This window comes from Pristiophorus japonicus, unplaced genomic scaffold (assembly GCF_044704955.1).
Source record: "Pristiophorus japonicus isolate sPriJap1 unplaced genomic scaffold, sPriJap1.hap1 HAP1_SCAFFOLD_89, whole genome shotgun sequence".
NCBI lineage: Eukaryota > Metazoa > Chordata > Chondrichthyes > Pristiophoridae > Pristiophorus > Pristiophorus japonicus.
In genome coordinates this window covers 2,440,431-2,446,843 of record NW_027254813.1, presented here as the reverse complement: position 1 = coordinate 2,446,843, position 6,413 = coordinate 2,440,431, and the positions used below count along the sequence as shown (strand labels likewise).

General features: G+C 47.8%; 1 non-coding gene across 1 annotated transcript; it reads left to right on the top strand.

The window, feature by feature from the left end:
* The first annotated feature begins 2,855 nt into the window (after positions 1-2,855).
* Positions 2,856-2,927, top strand: trnaw-cca (transfer RNA tryptophan (anticodon CCA)). Its single transcript has one exon. It is a non-coding gene; the product is annotated as a tRNA-Trp (tRNA).
* The last annotated feature ends 3,486 nt before the right edge of the window (positions 2,928-6,413 follow it).

The following is a 6,413-nucleotide window of genomic DNA, read 5'->3' as shown; positions in this document are numbered from 1 at the left end:
TTATTTGATTCTGTGAACTCGTTTGCAAAGAGTTGAGGTGATTTGGGCACATCTTTCCTCACATGACAACATTTCAAAGGCAACTCAACGGCTGTAAAGCGCTTTGGGGCATCATGAGTTCCTGACAGACGCTGCAGAAACGCAAGTCCTTCTTTGCAAAATTTCAATGCAAACTCAAGGCTGGTATGGGATTTGAAGCCAGAATTTTTCTGCAAATTTTAAGTAACAACTGCGAAGCAAGAATCATACCCCTCGACCAACAAACCACCTGCTTAGCAAATGTGGAGATAAGATGTAACCATTATTGAAGCATTTTTAGTGTGTGTTGCTGTTCTTGATCGGAGCAGCACATGAGACGGAATCAGTGACTTTGCCTTTTTGACATGTCTTCTGAAGCGCCGCACGGTCCCACTCCTGCAGTCAATGAGCTGTTGCGACGTTAATGTATCCATCATCATCATCATCATAGGCGGTCCCTCGAAACGAGGATGTCTTGCTTTCACGCCGAAAAAGGATGAGTTCACAGGCGTTTCAATGAAGGACCCGAACTACATCCCGAAGGGTGGATGATGCCTGTGCGTGGATTTTTTTAACGTGTGGTGGCCGTTGCACCCCAGCCATCACACGGGCTTGACAGAGCGAGGTCTTGATCCAGTGGCAAGAGTTATCCAAGACGACAGGCGACCAGCTCTGCTGCACGGACCGAGTGCACACACATATCACAGTGTGGGCTGGTCCGTGCTGCCCCTGGGCCCCTGGTCCCAAACTCATGCCTCCCCGGGCCCCGATCACGTCCCTCTGCAGTCTCTCGCCGCTCCTTCGCCCCGATCTCGCCAATCCTGCTGTATTTGCCCACGCTCCAATCACTGACCTGGACCTTGATGACGTCACTCTTCGCTGCCGCCGCCGTCCTGCACCAGCTCGCGCTGCTCCCTGGAGTCGTCTCCCGGGACCTCCAAGCTGCTCCCAGGGCCGCTCGCCGTTCCTTTTATGGCCCCGACCTTCCGCTGGTGTTCTCCCGTTAGTGTATCCAGGCTGTGGGTGGCCACCCCGAGCGCAGCAGAGGGGTTTCTGCATTAGTTCTGGGTGGGGCAGTATCTTTCCCCTTCTCTCTTCCTCTTGTCGATATCCCTGGGCTTTTATTTCTCTATTTATTCCCCCTGTCTCAGTTTCTAGCGTTTAAAAGGGAACAAAAGATGAAATGGGTATCACTGTGGAACAATTTCTCTCACTCAAAGTTAGACGCACTCCCGTTGCACCATGAGGTCTCGGTAGCGAGCCGTTGATATTCAGGTTCATATATAAATATATATAAATATATCTACATGTATCATAACCGTTCCCTTATGTTCGAGGGGTTAAGATCTGGCGCACTAAACTGATTTCAATTCTCGATCAATTCATCGCATAAAAATAATTGAGGACTGTGAGACGATTAATAATTGCTGTAATCACCATGAATACCAATACTTTCTGCTACAGACCAAGCTTGCAGACTATCTGGCTTCTCCTGCCCTTTGCCGGGCACGTGTTCCGGGTTTAATTTAGTAAACTGGGCGAGTTTGCTGATCGCGGGGAGACGGTAGGTGCCTCTGTGGCCCCACTGTGAGGATGTGGAAGTGAACACGGTGGCTGGGTGAACCGTGACATTTCTGTAAAGGGCAGCGGAGGAGAAGGATTGAGAACTTTCAGTGTGGGACAGAAGTTGTTTCAGGTGAGCCAACACAATCCCGATCAGCACAGAGGGAGCTCACTGGTCAGCTCCCCTCTGTTGGGGCTGTTGTGCCAGAGGTTTCTGTCGTGTAGTGGTTATCACATTTGCTTTATACATGAAATGTCCCGGGTTTGATTCTGGGTAGAAACATGATGTTTAAACTTGCTATAAGGAAACAATCGGAGGAGAGTTTAGTCTCCTGGAAAATGCTGCCTGACCTGCTGAGATTTCCAGCGTTTGCTGTCGTTATTTGCTATTTATTCTCCTGGTAAAAGGGCTCCCTTATTCCTGAATTGCTCTTTATTTAACCAATAAATAGATAACTTTCAGTGAGAGAAAACGGATCCACCGGGGACCTTTCGTGTGTGAGGCCAACGTGATATCCGCTACACTGCAACCAATCAAAGGGTGAGAAATCACTGAATATAAAGGATGAGCTCACAAATATCAGGGGCGGTGCAGTCTGGTCAACGTCAAACCCTCCTTTCTTATTCAGCAGAGGCATGAACGGGAGTCAGACGCCACAAAGTTTAATTACAGATACAAATACAAGTAACACTTCCAAATCTTTTCACTGTAAAATTCTTTCACTTTATTTGAAATCCTACTGCGTTGAATCTGAAAATGAGCACCATGGGATTTTATCTTCTCTAGTGATTCTAATTTATCTGCACGGAAGGAATAACCGGTGCTGTTAAATTTGACAAAAGTTGCCCCAGATTCCTGGTGACATCGGCAATACAGTGTGTAAAATGGGTTAACATGCTGAAGAACATAAGAACAAAAGAAATAGGTGCAGGAGTCGGTCATAAGCCCCTCGAGCGTGCTCCGCCATTTAATACGATCATGGCCGATGTGATCATGGATTCAGGTCCACTTCCCTGCCCGCTCCGCAAAGCACAGGACAAATGATTGAAGTATCGACTGTCCCTCAGTTAGCATTTCTTTCATTGTGCAAATGAAGGTGACGGGTTAATTAATGATGCTTTTCCATGAAAACAACACAAAAGTTTAAGAAAAAAACATACGGTGACTGGCAGGTGAGCACTGCTTCTGACACCTGGTGGGAATGGACGGGGATTTCAATGCCCCTTGTGTTGTTAAAGCTTCATATAGAGGAACATCTCAAGCAAATTGTATAGGCCTCGTGGCGCAACGATAGCGCGTCTGACTCCAGATCAGAAGGTTGAGTGTTCAAATCACGTCGGGGTCACTGTTCTTTCAGAATTAATATTTTCTTTGCTGTTTGGCAATAACCAGACCCTTGTTCCAAGGTCTGTCTCATTGTTTCCCCGGTGTCAGGCAGAGATACGCCTGCTGTCCTCATTTAATTCAGGTGACAGGACACAAAAGTTCAAAATCAGCTTGCAGGTGGCCACACACACCGCCGAGCGGTCGAAGGTGCTGTGATTAGAACGCAGTTTTCTCTGGAGGTGTGGGTTTGAATCCAACTTCTAACATTTCTTATTTTTAATCATGAAGCGAAACTCATTGTTTGACACCACGATCAACTCCTTAAAACTGGGATTCAGCAGCTCACCTGCTCGCTTAACATCTCCGTCTGACCTGATGCAGAAAGTGGAGATGTTTCCGCAGTGTCGCGGTTAACACGTTCGCCTCACAGACGGGAATATTTTCTGTAGCTTTCTCCTCATGCATGCTCAGGGGCGAGTTTGTTCTCCTGTGAAAAGTTCATAAGATGATAAGCATGTAAGGATTAGGGGCCGGAGTAGGCCATTCGGCCCCTCGAGTCTGGTCCACCATTCAAGAAGATCCTGGCAGTTCCTCGACAGCAAGTTTAAACATCTGGGGCGGAGCCAACAGGCGCCTGTCTGCAATCAGTGAAAGAACGGTATGTTTGGCAGAAGCCTGGCGAGCTCAGTCGGTGGAACAGAAGACTTTTAATCTCAGGGTCGTGGTTTCGACACCCACATTGGACATTTTCATTTTTCATAGAATTATAGAATGATAGAAGTTTGCAGCCATTTCGGCCCATCACTTCCACCCCGGCCAACAAGAGGCGATCCAGCTTCATCCCACTTTCCAGCTCTGGGTCCATCACCCTGCAGGTTACGGCACTTCAGGTGCACATCCAAATACTTTTTACATGTGGTATCTACCTCCGCCATTCTTTCATGCAGCGAGTTCCTGACCCCCACAAACCTCTGCATGAAGAATTTTACCTTCAAATCCTCTTTAAACCTTCTACCAATTGCTTTAAATATATGCCCCCTGATTGTTGACCCTTCTGCTATCCACTATATCTCGGCCCCTCATCATTTTATGCATCTCAATGTTGTCTCCCCTCAGCCTCCTCTGTTCCAATGAAAACAAACCCAGCCGATCCAATCTGTCCTCATAGCTAAGATTCTCCACGCCTGGCAACATCCTCGTTCATCTCCTCTGTACCCTCTCGTACAATCACATAATTCCTGTAAGACGGTGACCAGAACGACACACAGTACTCCAGCTGTACCCTATCCAGTGTTTTATACATTTCAGGCATAACCAACCTGCTCTTCTATCCCATGCATCAGCCAATAAAGGCAAGCATTCTGTGCGCCTTCTTAACCACCTTATCCAACTGGCCTGCTACCTTCAGGGACCTGTGGACATGCACTCCAAGGTCCCTTTGTTCTTCCACACTTCTCAATGTCGGACCATTTAATGTGTGTTTCTTTCCTTGTTTGCCCTCCCCAAATACACAGCCTCACACTTCTTTGGATTAAATTAGTATCACCTGAAAACGTTTTAATCCTACCTCCTTTTTTTAAGTTTAGATCATTGATGTTGCCACTAAAAGCCAGGGACCTAGCACTGAGCCCTGTGGAACCCCACTGGAACCATCCTTCCAGTCCCAAACACTCATTAAACATTACCCTTTGCTTCCTGCCTCTGAGCCAATTTTGGATCCAACTTGCCACATTGCCCTGGTCCCATGGGCTTTTACTTTCGTGACCAGTCTTCCATGTGGGAACTTGGCGAAAGCTTTGCTAAAATCCTTATACACTACATCGTACGCACTGCCCTCATCAATCCACTTGGTTACCTCCTCAAAAAATTCAATCAAGTGAGTCAGACAAGACCTTCCCTGAACAAATCCATGCTGACTATCCGTGATTAACCCATGTCTTTCTAAATGCAGAAATTAAATCATTGTTAACTTTTATCCTGCTTTCATGGGAAAACACCATTAATTAACCGATGATCTTTGTTGTGCATGTATAAAATAAGTATACACCCTGTACACTCAATGTACAGTTACATAAGACCATTGGATGTATCTTCACACTGTATGCACTATGCTTGTTTCACCAGAGGGTCCAACTGGTGGAGACCTCGGGGTCACCTGTACACGACAGGTAACCAGGTATAAAAGGGAGCTCACAGTCGTGTACCCTCACTCAGGAGCTGCAATAAGTGGACTAAGGTCACCACAGTTCAAGTACAATACCTTACCTCGTGGAGTCATTACTAGAATGCTTACAGACACAATAACTGGTGACGAGAATACGAATTTCCATGTGACAATGGCTAACCTTGGCACGTTTGAACAATTCGCCGATGGGGAAGATTGGAAGGCCTTTGTGGAAAGGCTCGAACACCTCTTTATTGCAAATGACATGGGGGGAGACGACCCGACCTCGCTGGCTGATAAGTGCAGAGCTATCCTGCTCAGTAGTTGTGGGCCCACCGTCTATGGCCTTGTCAGGGACCTGCTAGTCCCAGAGAAGACAATAACATATGTGGAGCTCATAACGCTGATACAGGAACAGCTCAAACCTAAAGAGAGCATCCTCACAGCCAGACACCGGTTCTCTCCCCACCGGTGGATCCGAAGGCCAAGAAATCGCAAAATATACTGCAGACCTGAGACGATTGGCTGCACCATGTGATTTTAGCGATCATCTCATCGAAGCACGAAGGGACATCTTTGTTATTGGAATCGGTCACAATGGCCTTCTCCACAGGCTGCTCTCTGCGGACACCACGGTCACCCTGCAGAAGGCAATTAACGTGAGCCAGGCGTTCATGATCTCGGCCTGCGATTCCAAGTGGATGTCTCACCCCCAGGACTCTAACCCGGCAAGTACTGTGAACCGAAAGGTGCCTTTTAGAGGCAGGGCTGCTGCTAGCAGTCTCTCTCAGGGAAGAGAGAAAAGAACCCCGAGTCCCACAATCCTGAGTCCGCCACATGTGGCCAACCGGCCAACCCCATGCTGGCGCTGTGGAGGAAAACACAGGGCCCAACAGTGCCGCTATAAAGACTATACTTGCAAAGGCTGTAACATGAAGGGCCACCTCCAGCGAATATGCAAGAGAAATCATACTCACCGAGTCGATGGAGAGTTGGCTGATCATCCGGAGTCCAGCGACGATGAGGTGTACGGAGTGTTAACCTGCACCACCGAGAGTTCCCCGTTGAAAATGGAAGTTGAAGTCAACGATGTTCCAGTCACGATGGAGGTGGACACAGGGACGAGCCAGTCACTGATGAATCAGGCAGCCTTTGAGAAACTCTGGGACAATCCAATCGAACGACCTAAAATGATCCCGATCGAAGTGAAACTGCTCACCTACACAAACGATACATCCCAGTCGTTGGCAGCGTGGATGTCCAGGTGTCCCATGGCGGCGAGATGCACAGGTTACATTTGTGGATCGTTGCTGAGGATGGTCCAAAGCTGTGAGGAAGAAG